Source organism: Euprymna scolopes, chromosome 29 (genome assembly GCF_053919585.1).
Source record: "Euprymna scolopes isolate OS-2025 chromosome 29, ASM5391958v1, whole genome shotgun sequence".
Lineage (NCBI taxonomy): Eukaryota > Metazoa > Mollusca > Cephalopoda > Sepiida > Sepiolidae > Euprymna > Euprymna scolopes.
In genome coordinates, this window is record NC_136510.1 from 50,163,594 (window position 1) to 50,184,147 (window position 20,554).

The following is a 20,554-nucleotide window of genomic DNA, read 5'->3' on the forward strand; positions in this document are numbered from 1 at the left end:
CGCTGCTGATTATTGTCCGCCAGCAATCACTGAAAATGAATTGTGTGAACATTCCTAGTTATTATTATTATTATTATTATTATTATTATTATTATTATTATTATTATTATTAATAATAATAATAATAATAATAATAATAATAATAATAATAATAATAATAATAGTAGACGACTATATAACAGGTGGTAATGCTGAAAACAGCTGAAATCTCTTTGGTCAGTTTTGCAACCTCATTTGTCCAGAGCAACTTTTTATCGACCCATTTCTGTTCTCAAGCATCTGAGTCTTTCTGAACCGGGAGTGAGGGTCTCAGAAAAGGCGATTACCATGTCAGTAGAGGGGCATTCTCTAACTGTTTAGTGCACAGCTGTAGTCTAGTCTCTTTCTGAGGTATTGTCAGGGGTTCGACATGACTAATGAAGCTTATTTCACACTGCACTGATAAAAGCAGCAGAAATAATTAAGAACAATGCAACAATGCGCGAACCAACTTACAAACCGGATAACGCCGATTAATTCCACAGAGAAACTAATATAGAACACGAATAAGAACAGTGAAGGAATAGTACATAAAAAGAAGGTACCTGAAACTGTCAGAGAAGATAAGAAAAAGAAAATAAGTTATCCATCCTCAAAGCATCGGTTGATGCCACAGAAAATTGTCATAAAGGGTCTAGAATAATTTAAAGAATACACCATGCAGACATTGATTGAAAGGCCACAAGAAGTACTGAGATCATGAGGATGCTTATTATAGCTCTAATTTCAAAGGAAGTAAAACGCCATTGTAGAAGCGAATCCAATAGTAAACAGCTGTTGTGAGAATGCAAAGTGATTTCTAATTGATTGAAAGGAGCGAAATCTGCAAAAACTTGTTGTCACTTGAACTCTAGGGAACGCCACCTGTTTTTTTTTCCAGTGAGCGATCCATGGAACTGGCTCGTGTAAAAACTCTGAATGAATAAGAGATAATGTTCGCGCATGCATGCGTGCATGTTTAATGATGCAAAGGTTAACTTTCTTAAACCAGTTTTTTACTCCATACGAGGTTCTATTATTTCCGGCTCCTATTCCATGTTTGTTTGTGTCTTCAGCGTTTGTTATCCCAGTATTTTAAAAGGTCATCAGTGACCGTAGTCGTTTTTTTTCCTTTGATCTAAAGGGGACGGGGGTTGTTATTGTTGAACATTTCGCACCCCTAGGAATATGGCGTCTGAGAGATAGCAGAATATAAAGAACGAGAGAGGGGGACAGCTTTTAGAAAGAGTTTAGGGGTGGGGTAAAACGTCCGACATGATGTCGGATGATTGGCGCGCTTGGGAGAGCAAAGAGATGTGGGTAGAGGAAACGATACGCAAGGAGGATAAGTAGAGAGAGAGAGAGAGAGAGAGAGAGAGAGAGAGAGAGAGAGAGAGTGCTAGAGATAAAGAGAGTAATAGAGAAAGCATTATAGAGAGGGAAGGGGTATTATAGGATAAATGTGCAGGCTAAATAAATCAAAGGGGAGACAAATGTGATAAGCATGTTTAAAAAGAAAGGAAAACAAAGATGAGGTTAATGACCATTATAATAATACTGATAAAATCGACGCTGTTGTTAGGATGTACGCCAGCAGCGAAAACAAGTGTATTAGCAACAATAACACATGTAATTGCAAACAAATAATACTCGCCGCCTACAGACAGAGAACTCAATGAGTACCCATCGACGCCATGTACCCAAACCGTCCGGGTTGCTCCAACTAACCTCGACTGGCAGACGTGCTGGTTTCGGTAATAATCCTTAGTATCTGCGGTGATATTTAATTTTACAACTTATATTCCTTTTAACATATAATTTATTGCATACTAGCAGAAATACACGAGATTGCTTGGATTAAATGAGGATTATTATATGTACGTTTTCAGTATAGACAGCCCCCAAAGATACTCCCACCCCACATTTATTTTTTCCCGGTCATTTCTAAACGATTATATTAGATAGTGTAGAACATCATTCATCATTCATTCTCATATTCCATTCTCAATTTGCCATGGTGATCGAAAGCGGTGGATTAGAGGTAATAAGAGACTTGTCACTCAGACTCCAAGAATATTACCTGTTATTGTTTGTAAGCAATCACTGATGATGACCTTTGTTGGAATTCCTAGTGAGTTGATGACAATAACGACAATAATAATAATAATAATAATAATAATAATAATAATGCTTGCTAGCTATGAAATATCTTGCAACTCCCCCTCGTCTCTCTCTCACACACACACACACACACACACACACACACACACACACACACACACACACACACACACACACACACACACATATATATATAGTTTTGGAAGTTTTTTTAACCTTTAGAACTATATACAAACCATATAATTTTTATATTTTTTATCATTCGTTAGAAAACTATTTAGTCAATAAATCATATAATCACCCGCAAACAATGCATCAATTTACTCTCTCGAATTCACTATAGTAGTATTGTTAATTTAAAGGATCATCAGTTGTTTACCATGAAACACTGTTTCGGGGATTTAAAAACAAAACAGTATATTAAATCATGGCTCCCTAGCAGTGTTGATCAAACACCACCTCCCTTAATCTTAAGAACAAATTTTCATATTTTATTAAATCTAGTTTGCTACTCTTAATTAATTGAACTAGCCTTTTAATGTTATAAAAAATGTCTTCCTTACCTGTGAGATTCGTTTGTTTCCAAATTCAAAATGGATATATTTTTCAATTTACCAGTGTTGTATTTATAAGAGTACGATTAATCCATTTGACTATTATCACCCCTACTATAATTAGTATTTTATATATTTACACTTTTATTTATTTAAAATCATATATATATATACATATATATATATATATATATATATATATATATATATATATATATATATATATATATAATAGTTGCTGATGGATAGAGGTCCAAATCAACGCTGACGTACGTCGAGCTATTTTGAGGACAACCTCCTTCCTGATTTTTCATTGATGATTAGCCAAATCATATTCTGAGATCATTTGGTGACATTTACACAAACAAGACAACTACCGATGGCGATGCTTCAAAGAGCAATGATGTTCAAGGTCTTGAATATTCCCTCTTTTGTATGACGTAGAAAATTCCCAATAAAAACCATTTTCAAATACTCCAAAGAAGCAAAAAATTTGTCAAATATTTATTATTTAATATCTAATACGCATGGTTTAAATTTTCATGAAGGACCTCTAAAGTGTCTTTTTCACCTTTACATAAAACTAAAATAAACTAAACGTATACCAACTTACACCTCCTTACCCCTAACAACTGTGTTCCGAAATTCATAATGATCGGTTAATTTGTTTAGGAATTAATCTTGTAGATAGAAATATATAAATATATCCACAATGTGTGATTATATATATATATATATATATATATATATATATATATATATATATATATATATATATATATATATAACTACTAGCAAAAGTACCCGTCGTTGACTGAGTTCAAAAACAGCCTTCAGAAAATGGACTCAGATTTATGAAAGTATGATAGGTTATGAAAAGGAAGGGTTGTAAATTTGGGGGTATCAAAACAAATACAAAATATGATGAAAATAAAAATAAAATAGATAAACCCCATAATTTATTATACCATACCTGTTCACACTGAAACACTTATCACAATATTCTGTGGATCTATATTAAAAAAAACCCTGTTAAACTTTGTAACATATTTCCATTCTATGGAGGTCAGGGTCGAACGAACACCCCATAATATTATTATACCATATTTCTTCAAACTGAAACATAATTATCAAAGTATACTTACGCAGATAGATATGAAAAGTCTTTATTAAAGTTTGTGCCTATTTCCATTCTATGGAGGCCAGGCGCGAACGCAAACCCCGCAATTTTATTATACCATCCTTATTTAAGTAAAAACATACTTATCAAAGTATTCTTATGTCCATCTATATCAAAAACACTTGTAAACGTTTTCTTGTTATTTTCAAATTTTTATTTTCATACTTTGTGGACCAGGTGCGAACGCAGACCCCACAATTTTAATGAATCACCGTTCTGACAGATCAAACATAACCATTCCTGTGTCTCGATACATCCTCTATCATTATATGTAATCAGTTTTTTAAAATAGTCAACCATATAGGAGCCTATTCGTGACCCCCCCACACACATACAGCTTTATATTATATATATATATATATTATATATTATATATATATATATATATATATATATATATATATATATATATATTCAGGCAGGTATTATTAAATTATTATTAATTATTATTATATTTAACTTTTCATTTTTTTTATTTCTACTTTTTTTATCCTACCCACTTTCACCTCATTAACACCTGGAGATGATTCGAAGTCGAATCGAAAGTCCTCGCGATAACTATAGAACTGTCATCAATATTTTCGATTTTGACATGAAAAAGATTAGACGGTAAATCGAAAAAATAAAAAAAGAATTATAAAGTAAAGTATCTCCGCTGTATTTAATATATATATAGAATATATATATAGAATATATATATATATATATATATATATATATATATATATATATATATATAAGCTAGCGAGAGAGAACCCCAGTCGAGTGTTTAATTATTAAGAAAAATATCAGAGCGTAATATATTCATTTATTTATATGTGAACCGTCGTTTTCAAATTCAAACAAAGTGGACTTATAGTTGGCCATTCGTGCAGGACTCTCATCAGCCTCTGTTTATTCCTGACTCTACGGAACCAACATTGTACTGATCTTCTGTAATTCCTCCTCGCATATATATATATATATATATATATATATATATATATATATATATATATATGACTTTTTGTGTGTGTTGCTTTTATTTCTTTCACTTTTTCAATTTTCTTATCCTTTTATTTTTTCTGGTGATGGGGCATCCTACTGGATGAGACATTGAGTCACCATCCCAAACACTTCTTTCTGAGAGATCATTTTAATATTTTAACCGACCCTTTAAGTGTAATTGTTTTTATCCGTCTTACACTTGGTATATGCGCCAAATAGTTTTTGAAATTCTTTTTCATAAGTTCGATAGCTTATCTCATTACTGGAATCATGAATGTGTGTACGAATGTGCGTGTTTCTCGCATGTAACTGTGAATACAAGACATATGTATAAGTGTGCATACACTATACATAAAAATCCCTGGGTGAATGTTTCTATGTAAATATGTGTGTACGTGTGTGTATGTACGCAGTTAATACAAATTGAAAAAAAAATAGGTCATTTTCCAATCGATCTAAATCTTGATTTGAGTCACATCTGGAAAAGACAAAACAAATCAATATATTTGATATCCTTCATTTTTTTATTTTCTGTACACAAAACATGACTCAATCGGTGATGAGTCAGACTCAGTCAAAAAGTGTTGGCCAACTGATGTTTTACCAACGGACATTTTACTAACGGACATTTTACTAACGGACATTTTGATCAGCTGTTTTTTTTATTTCAAAGAAAAACATATTGAACAATGTACATCGAATGACTCTAAATTAAATAAAGACTATCTTATTTCAACTAAAATCTTAAGGAATTATTTTAACTTGTTTTTAGACATACATAATCACACTGATACAGCGGTTCTCGTTAGATCGCTGAAGTTAAGCTACGTTGAGTCTGACCAGTACCAGATGAGTGATCATTTTGGAATACTAAATGTTATATGCATTTAGATATGCGGGTATGTATAATACCCTAGGGAGCTCAACGCTCCTGCATTGTAAATTTCTTGATCATTATTCGGCAACGTGTGGGGTCTGTTCGCTTTCTTCCAAAGTGTTACCATACAATAGGTACATGAAACCCATCATCCGTGGTAAAGACAATCAATGTAAGAGAATGAAACTGATTAAAATCCAATAACTGGAGTCCTGAATATGACCTTAAACTATATCAGATGGTGAGGCCCCAGCTTGCGGGCTTTGGGGAGTGTGGAGCCACTCCTTAATTGCCATTGCTTCCAGGTCCACTCTGATCCAGAGTGGTAGTACTTGTTACGGTCCCAACTATGGGTTAAATAGAAACCGACTTAAAAAAAAAACAAATATATTCTATTAAAAACTTTTTCTTCAAAATAATTGGATTCGGCATTAAATAACCCGAAAAGGGTTGATATGCCGTAAAACAAAACCAACCAACCAACCAACCAACCAACCAACCAAAAGCTGGATAGAAAGCGTCCATTAGCCTTGTACGGCGGTTTTCTAGAGATAGTGTCACAAACAAAACATTCGCTTCCAATTTATCATGAGCTAGCACAGAAGTAGTAAGGCTTAGAAAACTCTCATAAAAATGATCATATCAGTGCGCTATCTGTTCAAACTGAGGGCAGAGAAACGTAAAAGCTAATTAATTAAAAATATACAAAATTATTGCATTTTAAGAGCTAATATACTACCTAAAATATAAATAAAAATTAAGGCAATCGTATCTAAGCACATCACTTTTTCTATTATATTTTAAAGGGAGAAGATAAAGAAATCCCTGTATATATATATATAAATTCGTATTCCAGTCTGTTTGTTTGTTCACAATTTGATGAATATACAAAACTTTCCTTACTTTAATCTTTCATTTATTTCTATGTATAGTATGATTCTTGCAAAAGTATACAATTGAGAGATCATATTATTTGCATATGACATTAAGAAAAATCGATTTTACTAAATAGCGGTATCTTAGTTGATGTTTTAGCGAGAGAATTGTTTTAAGTATTCTATTTAAAATAGTTATTTAATAAACTTTAAACAACAATTATATTGATAATATACTTAATTTAACGGATTTGGAATTATTATTTCCAACAGCGACCGTTTTTTAAAACTTTTTTAGAGTTATTTGCCCCTAGATGCTATACATAAAAAACAAACGTTCGCCAAATAAAATTTCAATAACTTTCTAGCTGGAAAAAGAATTCCATGTAGATAGGAAAATGTTTGGTTTTTATTGTTTTTTTTAATATTTAAAGAAACAACAAAAAAAAAAAACACTTACGAAAAAAATGTTTGTTTTATTTTATTTCTTAAACGGCTATACCGAAATCGGTAATTTTTTCTGGTGGTGGTGGTGGTGGGGGGAGAATTACATTGGAAACATAAAATAACAATAAATTTAATTATTTTTTATCCGACCATTCTCTACTTTCACCTAACAATTTAATAAACAAAACAACCCCCAAAATATGAAAAATTCAATTTTTTTTTTTTTGGGGGGGGGGGGGGGTAACATAAAAAACATAAAACGATAAATAAAAAGCAAATCGAAAAGCACCCCCCCAAAAAAAATCAAATCGAAAATTTCCTTTATTTACAAAAATAAAAGCCAGTAAGAAAAGTACCCTTACAAAAAATTCTTGGATGTGTTCAAGTCCAACGTTAACAAATTCCTAATGAACCGCCCCCGTAAGTAAACACTTCATCAAATCTCCACATTAACGCAATGTACTTGCAATAACCCTTATCCCTGAGTGGCTTCCGGGCCTTGATAAGTGGTGATCACTGTGTAAAAAAAAAAAAATGTGTAGTTTAGCAACGTAAATTATTTGACAGAAAAAAATTATAAAAACATTTATTTTTATATAAAACATTATTAGACCCAAAGGCTAAAAAAAAAAAAAAAAAAAAATCATTTTTATGTTTTTTATCATATTTATTAGACTATACACGTTTAAAATTTGGCATTTTTTTTAGGTTTGACAGATTGACCTTTTTAAGGCCAACTTTGGCCTTTTTTACGCTCTTTTATTACAAAAAAATATGGCGGCTAAAAACATAGTTCATGAAAAAGCTTCAAAAGGCCAATCTGCCAAACCTTAGAAAGGCCACATTTTAAAATCAATACAGCGGCCTCGAATGATAAATATAAATGATAAAAAAAAAAAATAAAAATGATTTTTTTTGGTTTTATTTCAGCCTTTGGGTCTAACAATGCGTTTTATATAAAATAGATAGTTTTTATAAATTTTTGTTGGGCAAATAATTTACGCCGCTAAACTACACATTTACCAAAATAAAAAATAAACGCACACATTAATGTTGATAAACGTTATTTTTTTAGGTTCACAAAATCGTGAGTTTTCTTAGGACAGTGATCCATCCTGCCGAAATATCTGGTGGGGAGGGTATCAGATACTTCTTTTTAGCGCTGAGTTCTTTTATTTTTGAAATTGTTATGAGGTATCCATGTTACCCATGATGAAAATAATTAGTATAGCAGGCATGTTTCAAACGGAACTTCATGTCAACCCAGGCAACACCGAGTACCCATGCTAGTTTAACATAAAGACACCTGATTTTCTTTTTTTACTTTTAATCATGAATAATAAAAATATGTCTCCCCTTTATATTTTTAATAATTTTTACCCCCCCCCCCAATGAAATTTCGTTCTTAAAGACGTTCTGTCGAGTTTTATGAATAATTCGTGATATCAGTTTAAAATACGTTGTAAACAGAATACTAAAAATTGGTTATCTTTATTGCAACTAAAAAAGTGAGTTATTTACATTTGTATTGTGGCCAACCATGACGGTGTGGGGATAAGCAAAGTGCTTTGCAAGTATAAACATTATCACTTCGCATCTAGCAGCTTCTCAATAATTTTCCCATATGTAAATTCGATTTAATAAATCTGCTTAATCGTATTATTTGGATTCAGCAGACTACTGCTCTCATCTTGAGTGTCATTTTCATAACGTTTCCGTCCATGAAACCTCCGACCTTTTTTAAGAGTATCTTTTCGAACTCGTGAAATGGTTATGTCGAACGCGGGAATTTGAACGGAATATCGAACGGAACCTTTCATTTACTGTACGAAGGTAGCATGCTCTTGTTCTGTCAACCATGACTGGATAGAGGTCCTAAGTAATTCGCAATTATATTTTTCGTCGCCCACATTGAGAATTGAACCTTCCACCTTCAGGAGAATATCACTTTTTACAACTGATTTTTTCAAGTACTTTAATTAATGCGCCACGGATCCTTGCGGACGAAATTTCGTCTAAATTCCCGAGTTCGGCAGAAACATTCCTGAGTTCGACAAGATACACCTGAATAAGGTCGAAGGTTAAATCCACCAAAACATTATGAAAATGACACTCAAGATGAAAACAGTAGTCCGATGAATCCAAATAATACAATTAACACACGTTCATTAGAAGATGATTTTATGTAACTAAACGATACATGAATTTAGACACGTGTATATAAAAATATACATTCGTTTGTATATAACCCCATTTATCCAACATATAGCGATTGGTACCTGATAATATAAAAAATCCTCATCTCTAAATCCAGAAATGTAAAATCTGATTAAGTTTAATACTTCGTTCATTGATCATTTTTGGTTTGTTATTAAACCATAAGAAACGTAATATCAGCATAGAACCAACACCGAACTATAACATATTCTTTCCTTCAACATAATTATATGCAAATAATGACATTAAAATCTATTTTATCAAATTATGTGTGTAATAAATTCCAACTACAGACTACCACTTGTAATTGACCCGGTTTCAGAGATTTTTTTCCCTCAGCACGAAAGTTTACAAAGTCTAGGCTATTTTTAAAATGATCTTTTCTCTGTTGACTGCGGTATGTTGTTAGTTCTGTGTAGTTCTTATATGTCACCCTTCCAAGCTTTGCTTTCTCTCATTAAGAAGGGGTTAGCTCATTGTTAATGCCCTCACAAAGGAATATCAATGGAGCTTCCCAGGCAGTTTTTGCAGGTCAAAGTGTTCTTCCTCTAGGGCACTGGCTCTTTAATACCACTTTCTTATCCTTGTGTCACATCACCCTGACGTGAAAGGAAGATAAACAACTTCCATTTTGAAGAGTTTAGCCGGATGCATGCTGCTTCACCTCAACGCATATACCTGCTATCCAAGGTCAGCAGTTTGTAGGTACGGGCAAAATGAATGCCGATGATCAAAATGTATAAACATTTTGACCCTCTCTTTACTTAAAAATTCATTAAAATCAGAAAATTAACCAATTTTAATGAAATTTTCAGTATTTATCAAATAATGATCATAAAATATAATGAATTATTTTTATTTAAATCTTAGTGTAAATGTATTATTTTGTTTAAACAAAATACCTTTATTAAATTTATGGTTTTCTGCAGTAAAAAAATGCAAGAATTTATTTTTGCTTTTTTATGTAAATAAAGCATCGTAAATTATAACAATTAAAAAAAAAAACATTACAAAAAAAGCCCCCAAAAGTCTGTATTAATGAATTCGATATAACTCGAAGAAAAATGAATTTCTCGAATACCGATATTATCATTGAATTAAGCATTGTTTATTTAATATTTTCACACACACAATTATAATAACAAAAATATTTCTACTTTTTTTTAAATTACAGATTTTTTTAAAATTACAGATTTTTTTTTAAATTACAGATTTTTTAAAAATTTCCCATAATTTTTATATGCAAGATTTTAATAATTTTCTTGCTCGCAAGAATGTGAAACTTTTGGCGTAACATAAGTTTTATATAATCTCGAACAATAATAAAAAATATAATTTAAAAATAGGAACATAAAACATAATTAAATAAAAAAATGATAAAAATTGATACAAACGTTCAGAATAGGAATGTACGGATGCACGTCTGGGGGGGGGAAGAAATCTGACACCCCTACCTCCTTTTACTATCATGACTTCATTTTGAAACAGCGTTTCGATTGGCTGAAATAATCGTATTTACAAACTTTTATCGGTTTCGTTTTGGCAAACGGCATAATTACTTGCTTTTTGAGGGCTAATTAAGCTATATTTTGTATAAACAAGGTGTTTTTTTTAATTTAATTCAATATCTTAGGACTTTACTTTACTAATTATCATTAAAAAATAATATTTATATTTTAAGGATTTTTAAAATGAATTTATTTAACTTCAAAATTTAGCTGGATTGGTTAGCTCGCCGTGAAAACATTTTTCATAACTTTTTTTTTCACGTGTACAAATATTTTTTTCCTTTAAGAAATTAACTTTAATCTCTAATCTTTCAAATACCATCAAAAAGTGCCAGAAACCTACAAAAAAAAATATGATAAATCGGCTTTCAAAACTAGGTCCCCCTATATTTATTCGGCCATTTTTGCCCATACCTAGAAGTCTGACGCTAATTTTGTTTAGGTTACAGATTAATTGCGGTTTAATCATCGCGAGATCCAGAAATGATTTCCACATGTTCTTTGTTAATTCAATACAACGTTTCTTCTTCGCTTATTCCTACTCGGAAAAAGTCTATATAAAAAGCAAATTTGTATGATTCAGCAAAAAGAACAGATGTTTTTAAATGGCTTGATTGTGTTGTTTACAATGGTTTTCCGATTCTTTCTAGAATTAGGTACTTATAAGAGAGACCAGGTAAAGGTTGGCAACATCTATAAGTGAAAGTGGTCCTATGTAATCGACTGGATTCGAACTTTGTATACTCAGGCTGCCAGTCCGCGTTGTTATTGTCAACCATAGCCCCCCCAGGTTTATGTGAGGTTGTATGATGAATTCAATGATATCTAGATGGATGCTGTGTTCAAGACACCGTCGACGTTTTATGAGGAGGTCCTGCTGCTAAAGTTTAACTTCCCTAACAAAAGAAACTTGGATAATAGGTAAGTTTGTAAACAGGATTGCGAATTTAGTGTTGATATCGGAATCAGGGATTTTGGTCGAGTCGAAATCGCAGTCTGGTTTCTAAGAATTGCGGGAGCAAGAATCAGTTAGGATACTCTAAAATTCTAGAAGTTGGAGTTGAAGTTGGTTTCGGAGTCAGACCTTAAACCTTTCGATTCTGTAACCTAGATGATATGATATAGCTAGTCTCAATTAAAAAACAATAAATGCCTATTATGGCACGTGTTCTTCAGAATTGTTTCATCTATTATCTGCTTCCTTTGTTCTAGCTCGTCTGACTAGTAATTCTAGTGGTCTCCACCAATTGCTGTTTTCATGCCACATTGTAATACAGATTCTTATTCCAGTAGCTTCTTTCCAAGAACTGCAAACTTGTGAAACTTTCTTCCTGCCGACTGTTTTTCTCCTTCCTATAATCTGAGTCATTTCAAGACTAAAACAAATCGTCATCTCATATCTTAACTATAATCATCTTTCGTTTTTGTTAGCTCCTAACATCAAATGGCTTCATGCCTTGTCTCAAGCGTTTTTCATAAAAGAGCATAGAAGATAGACTTATAATTACCGTACTCAGCAGCGGTGAAGATTGAGTAGATGTCCCTGAAACTTTCAATCTTCGCAAACGGAGAATTAAGAGAAACGGGTATTCTCTCGGGATGTGGGAATCCGTCTGTATGTACCTTTATTTTCGTCGCATTGATCTTCATACTGCCCATAGATTTCCACGAGTATTTCTAGTATGCATTATATAATGAAGAGCACATTTTTATCTATGCGAACGCACGAGACTTTTCCGTCAACAAATATAAAATGAAAATAACAATAAAGGAACCGAAATATGCCGCCAAATTTGTTTACGCCGGACTATGTGTTGGCGTCTGTGCACGCACATAAAAAAAAAAAACACTTATTGGTGTTTAATACCCGCATCTGATGTCAATAGGGTCTAAAAATGCATGCGTGCACTAACATTTTTGCTTCCCCTAAAATCGAGTTTCTCCAACGACGACAACAACAACAACAACAACAACAACATACCCAAACAAACTAAAAAAAATGTTATTTTCCATTTTTCCACGCAGCACTTGAAAGTAGCGTCACGACTTTCCCACAATTATTGGAAACTTTTCTTTTCTTTTTTCTCTTCTTCACCCGCCATCACCTCGTTCAATTCGTCTATAACCATAACCACCACCATATCAGCTCACTACCCATATCCCCCTCTCAAATCTTTTACTTTTTCTGCCATCGGGAATATTGATTTTTCGTTTAGCCTTTTTCCGTTAAATGTTGTATTATCCATCTTTCTTCTTTTTTGTCTTTTGCCCAATATTCTGTTCCTTCTTTTCTTTCATATTTTTATTATTATTATTATTATTATTATTATTATTATTATTATTATTATTATTATTATTATTATTATTATTATTATTATTATTATTATTATCATGCAATATCATTATTATTATTACTATTATTACTATTATTATTATGCATTATTATTATTACTATTATTATTATTATTATTATTATGCAATATTATTATTATTATTATTATTATTATTATTATTATGATGCAATATCATCATTATTATTATTACGCAATATTATTATTATTATGCATTATTATGCATTATTATGCATTATTATTATTATTATTATTATTATTATTATTATTATTATTATTATTATTATTATTATTATTATTATTATTATTACGCTTATCGCTCCGTCTGTTATCATGCTGTGCATCCCTAAAAAAGGAAAGTGGAATATTCCAAATAAACCTTATCACCAAAAAAAAAAAAAAAAAAAAAAAAAAATTGGTGTCGTTGTTGAGGCAAAACTAATAAACATGATTTGTCTTTCTTGGCCTTTTGGCTAAGATCAAAGTGTAGTATCTGTTCTTCAGGATTCTACATTCCAATTTATTCTCTCTCAGTGGAAGAGAAATCCTTTACGACTAAGACAATTTTTTTAAGACAATTTTTTTCTGTCGTTTGTTAATAAAGCTTTCTTTATATATTGTTATATGATAATTCTGCAAAGATTACATCAGCCAGGCTTATTTGGAGAGTATTTACTAGCACTTCCAAGTATAGACCATTTCCATTTGCATTCAATTTTATTCTTTCTTAATTCTCTTATCTAATTTGCTAATGATGTTGTTTCCTTATTATTAACTGCTAGTGTTGTAAAATCAATCTTTAAATCTACGTCAATATATGTTCTGGTTCTATTATTATCTATTACTCCACATTTATCTAGTATATTAGAAATAAGACATTTACCTTTTAACGGATATTCGTCAATATTTCTACAGTTGCAAAGTGAATTCCCTTCAATGTTTTGATTAGTCAAGAAATCTCTTTCATTAATCTCTTTGTCTATTTTGCCACTGATAAGAACGTATTATAGTTTTCAGTAAATTAGTGGTTGTAGAAAAAGATAATTTAACATTATTTCAGTTTATGAGTTTTCCTATATTAGTTCTATTTGGAAGATTTGTGTCAATGATTTGAAAAAATTCCTTCAGCAAATTATTGTTTATTTATGCGCTATAAAGCGGATTAAACGAAATGCAATTTCTACGTCAGTCTTTCTTTTTCTTTCGATTTATGTTAAAATTTTGATAGATTCTTATATTGTTTTCTTTAAAATTATTTTTACAAGTTTTATTTTTTATACTATTTTTATACTTAGATTTACCCCTTGCGATGTTGTATGAAATAACATGTGATTGTTTCGTTTTTTCCTTTCCTTCATTTAATATATTATTTTCATTTTTAATATACTTTATTTCACCATTATATCTGATCACGCTAATTATAATGTTTTGTCTTGCTATTAAATATGTGCTCATTATGGGATAATCCGGATATTCCTTTTGATATGCTGGGTTTAATTGATTTCTTCATTGAGATTAGTAAATATAATATAGAATTTTATTAGGTTTATGGTATGGTTCATACATATATTTATTTACTTGTTGGGATTCATTCTGCCCTAAAAAATTGTTTAATTTGGACCTTAACACATCGTGCCCTCATGATTTGTTCACAATATAAATTCGATGAAGAACTAAAAACGATCACCAATACTTTGTCCAATAATGGGTTGTGTTTTCGACAAAACCATTAATGCTATCCTCTCGAAATGTCATTTATCAGTTTCAATGTAATTGCAGTGCCAACTACATTGGCAGAACGACCCTTAGGTTAGATGGTCGTGTCCAACGTGTACCCACCAAAATCAGACATGGAATCTACTGACTAACGGGTGTTTTGAGCAATACGTATGGTTCTGCTATAACGGATCATTTGCTTAATTTGTGCAATGAATTTCAGCAGTGACATTTTCTATTCTAAGTCCCGCTCATTCGTTGTTTCATCTAAAGGTCTTGGAGATTATTCACGCCCGTTTAAAGTAATCTTCTCTCTGTAAAGAAAGGGATTGTCTTTTGGGTCTGGATGTGATTAGTTTCTAAGGCGTTTCCTCTCCATTGTATAATTATCATAACGATAGATTTATGTTAGTCGTTCCTCAATTTTTTTTCTTTCCGGTAGTTTGATTTTATTTTAGTCGTTCCCCCGTTTGAATTCGTTTCCCTATATAAAAAACTCGATTCGGCTTTGAAAAGTGAGGGCCAAACCCGGTCGGTTGACTCTACTTCCTGATTTAGTTTATTTCTTTCTCAACCTTTATTAAATGTTTTCTCTCCGTCCTTCTTTTTACCATGGATACAAAAAACAAAAACAAAAAAACAAACAAACAAACAAAACAAAAAAAAACTTAGTCTTCCTTTTTTAACAACTATAATAAAGTTTACCCCTAAAAAATAATGAAGAAAGTGTCATGATTTCACCTCCTCATTAGTAATAAACATAATAGTGTAAAAGAAGTTCAACTTAAAATCGTAATTTCTAATATTAGTAAAAATAGAAATGACCATGCTACCACGACATTCTCCCATTGACTACTATACACTCATTAACCCTTATTCTCGAGTGACCTCCGTGACTTGATAAGTGGCCACTGCTATGTAAAAAAAATATCTTGCCACACTGAAGATCCGTGACACAGTAAAAACAATTGCCGGTGGATGACAACATATGTTTCTCATTTCTAAGTATAGGACTCTATCGGTAGAATTAATAGGTAGTATTTAGCATAAATCATTGTCCTTCAGAAATAGAATTGAGATCTCTCAGTAGTTAACAATGTGAATGTAAACAAAGATAAATAATATAATTCCCTTTCTTACGTGGTGAGCGTAATAATCTGAAAGTAAGAAACCCGACTGTGAACCGGGTTTCGAATTTCGGCACACAAAATAAAACAAAACAAAAACACTCGCCACACTGGAAGAGTCGCGAAGCAACGAAACAACTGTGTGTGGGTGACTACACGTATACACACATCATTAAAAGGGAATTAAAAAAGCCAATAAGTTCTGCTTTCAGAATGCACATGTCAAAACAATAAAAACAAACAAATGGAATTATTAACATTCTTTCTACTTGCCTCCACGACTAAGGGAACTTCCGCTATTTTAGTTCTTTGTCATATGCTAAAAAAGAAGGGACTAAACGTTTCCACTGGAACAAAGATTGAAAAGAAAAAAAGAAAAAAAACAGAAAAAAATCTCTTCTTAAAATATCTCACAGCATAAATCGTTCCTATATTAAATCCAAGAATGTATATTTGGAGTAAAATACTTTTGCAAAAGGTCGAGAGGTAATGGCGCCTTTATGATAGGTCTTAACAGTGGAATACAATGAGACATTTAGGTCATGAGAAGCTCTACAAGATTCCATGCCGTTCACTTTTTTTAAATGCATTTCTTTTTGGGCGCACATCTAATAATCAAGTTCATCTTTAAATGCTACAAAAACTGAAAATAAATAAATAAAAATATATAAATAAATAAATGAAATGATAAAAAGTACATATATATTGAGATAATCCGATTTTATCATAAATCACAATTCTTTCTCTATCTCTCTCTCTCGCTCTCTCCCTCTCATATATATATAATGTTAGTAGGAGGAAGCAGAGTGCTCGATTATTAAGAGAAACTAAAAAAGTAAGAGTGTAATATTTATGCATATATGTGTTACAGAAGATCAGAATAACATTGGTACCGTTGGTTTCCAATCCAAAAAAGGTCACCCATAATTGGTCAGACTTTCTTCAGTTTCTATTTATATCTGTCTCCTTGGAAATAAAACGGCGAGACAGATGTTTGAATTGGAAACCAACGGTATCGATGTTGTTTTGATTTTCTGTAACACATACATACACTCACAGAACAGTTGGAAATAAGTCATACATCATCCACTATGACGACGAAATTCCTACAGCTACATACCTAGAAAATGGGGCTATTAAGCCTGACATAGTGATATGGGACAAGAGGGAGAAAGCAGCAACCCTAGTTGAAGTAATACTTGTAAAATTCTTTAATTTTTTTCTGTAAAATATGAACTTAACTCTTGTACAATCTCCTCTCATGAAGTGATAATCTGAGGGAGCAAGGTTAAGAGAATATGCGGGATGAGGTAAGATTTCCAATCAAATTATCTCAGATCTTTGGTCAGTAGTGTTGCGTGAGGACAAGCATTATCCTGATGGAAGATGATTCCTTTTCTGTTAACTAAAGAAAGTCAACATAGGTGAGAATATCGCAAAACAATGTGATTTAATAATTTGAAAGAAAAACTTATAAATTAATCATGGCGATATGTTTAAATAATAACTATATGCATGTAATAAGTCACAATGGTTTAAAATTCCTTTCTGCAATCCGACAAAGCTTTTGCACGATCTCATATTGAATATTGTTTGTTATACGTCTTCACGCATAAAACATTAGGCAGACCGTTGCCACCAAGTTAAAGAACGTATAAATTAAAACTCAGTCTAGCTTACACACGATAAATCCATTTTATGATCTTTTTATAGAAGAGAACCGCCAATAATGGAAAAATTAGTTCTGTAAACAAACAAACAAACAAACAAAAAACATGCACAATGTGCGCACATGCACTTGACATAGATCTGTGTCAGGTTATATTTATGGTTGGGGTTAAGTTACGATTAAGTCAAGGTTAGAGTTTAGGTTTCCTCATTCAAATTGATGAAACTCATTTCTCATGGTGTAAAATGCAGAATGAATGCCACTGCAGTATGTATCGCAGAAAGTTGAAAGTAAACCTTGGATTTATTTTCGGCAACCTCTCAGTTCACTTATTTTGTCATTTAGTCCTCACATTCCGTGAGCGATGTTTCTACAAAAGGGAAAGAATTGCTGTTTTCCGGGCTGGAACTTATGCATATATTATTTTTATATTTAGTTTTTTTACCTTGAAGTGTTTATATAGCTCCTTACATCGTGGCTTCATGCCTTGTATGGAGCCATTTCTATAAAAAAAAATGGTGGCAGCTATCTGTATATGAGTTTATATATAAGAAAACTGACATTTTTATGCAAATAGTCAACGACAAGATTGCATTCTATCATCTTGAATAAGTAATAAATCATTTCTTACAACAATGCGCATTTTTCTGTTATTTCTTAAATGATTTTTTTTTTTTTTTAGCGGAGGGAGCTCAGTAGTATTTGGAGGCTGGGATCTTCTAAAACCTCATTTCTGCTCCACCGAACTCTCGCATGCATCCACCTGACTTAATAAAAACAAATAATATTTTGGAATTATTCAGAGGATTTTTTAAAATTTAGTTGAAATTGTTCTTTTGAAGACATCTTGACTCCACATTTTGTCAAATTTTCCTTCAATGAACACTTGAGCCAAGTTAGATCTAAATCGTTCACGTTCCTCTGTTGGGCCTTGGAACTGCTGTTATCTCAACTCATACATATGTAATTATAAGCATTCGTATGCAGACATTAACGTACACACAACTCATCAACTCATTCACATTATCGTATGCTCATCAAATACCGATGTATGAAATTATTCATTGAAATATTCCTAACTTTTCTCACTGAACTTTCTTTTTACTATGACAACAAATGAACCTTTACTCTTATTAATAGCTTTTAATGAAATATAATTTGTTTAATTGAGTAGAGAAGTTTTCATTACGATTTTCAGACGCGTTAATAATGCAGTTATCGATTCTTATTTATTCGATATCTCAGCAAGAGACTTCCTTTATTTTACAAGGATTCTAAAACATTAACAAATATTCTGTTTCTTATTGATGCAAACTTCCATTTCAAACATATAAAAATATGTCTCTTGTGAATTTATGCTTTTGAATTATTTTGTTTATCATCTAACATTACTTTCACTCTCTCTCGCATTTTATTAAAAAACTTAAAAGAGTTTTCACTAAAAATGTCCCCCTAAAAACGACTCTTCACCAAAGATCTTCTCTCAAATTGTAACCTCTAAAAAGGGACCCCCCAAACACTTATTGACATTAATTATCTACCTAGAATTACTGAAACCCTGAATAGAAAATTTACTGACATCAATTCAAAATCGCTGGGTACGGGTAAAATCGCATATTAGTTTATACATTAGAACAGAGATTGGGGAATAATCGTGCATAGTGGATTATGTTATAAAATTATGACATCATACATAAATTTGGAGATGATAAAAATAAAAGAAAGAAAGAAAGAAGAAGAGGTTTATCATTTAGTAGACGACCTTCTAAACTTTTGAAGATTTAGTTAAGTAACATGTGAATTATTAAATGAAAGTTAATTTTTTCCCCTCAAAATATCATCGCCAGAAAAAATCTTCTGACAATCTTTCATGTATATGCACATTAAGGAAAAATTATCCCTCTAACCTAAAATCTCTTACATACAAACCAGATCACAAATCACTGAAGCAAAAACACAGCTGATATCAATAAAAATTAAAAAAAAAACAAAAAACAAAAAAAACAAAACATTTATATAAGCATAGCACAAGGTCATTTTAAACCAAATGTCTTCGTTTATAACGCATCTCTCAAACTTTGGACACAGTGATATTTTTCTGTTTATTTGCCGATGCTTTTTATGAAGAAATATCCAAGACGGTCTTTTATGGAGTCGTTTCTTTTCGAAATTCTATCAAATAACGAGTTTTCTAATAATTAGCACAAAAAATATCGAGTTCATTCCCAAACTAAGTCAACATTCCACGATGGTGGCATAGATTTTGATACGAGTAAAGAAATTCGAGTTCAACACGAAGAAATAACAAAACAAAATAGTTTTATCAAATACTTTGATCTTAGAAATTAACAATTCGTTTTTTTTTTGAAGGGAAGACGACAAATACTGTGTTGAGGAACATCTTAAAAGCAAATTTCTCAGAAGTTTAGAAATAAATCAATTGCCATAATTTAACAAATGTGATTATATCTAAACGAATTTAATTACCACCCCCTTTACTCACACATGACTGCACCCCCCCAAAAAAAACATACGGGATACTACGAATTAATTTCAGAGTTCAGTATAAAACTTGTCGGATTGGTTAATCAAGTGCATCTAATTATACGAGCAAACATTTTAGCTCTCCGAACTATCTATTTAATGTTTAACAATAATAACGTGAATTATCGGTAATAAATGAACTCGATATTTTTTGTGTGCTAAGTGTTACCGACACTGATGGTCAGTATGCAAGTCACCTAGACATTTTCTCACAACTTGCTTTGAGCTATGTTCGTCGTCGTCCATTCTTTCTCCACTGGGATCTTCCGACCACTCGGTTTTCGGTGAAGATAAAAACAAAATGTAATAAGTCCTCGTACGTATCTCTCCATCGTACAGTATATCGATACTCTATGGCTGGTT

At 31.8% G+C, this 20,554-nt stretch overlaps 1 pseudogene; it reads left to right on the top strand.

The window, feature by feature from the left end:
- Positions 1 to 13,587: 13,587 nt before the first annotated feature.
- Positions 13,588 to 13,718, top strand: LOC145252957 (U2 spliceosomal RNA; annotated as a pseudogene).
- Positions 13,719 to 20,554: the final 6,836 nt, after the last annotated feature.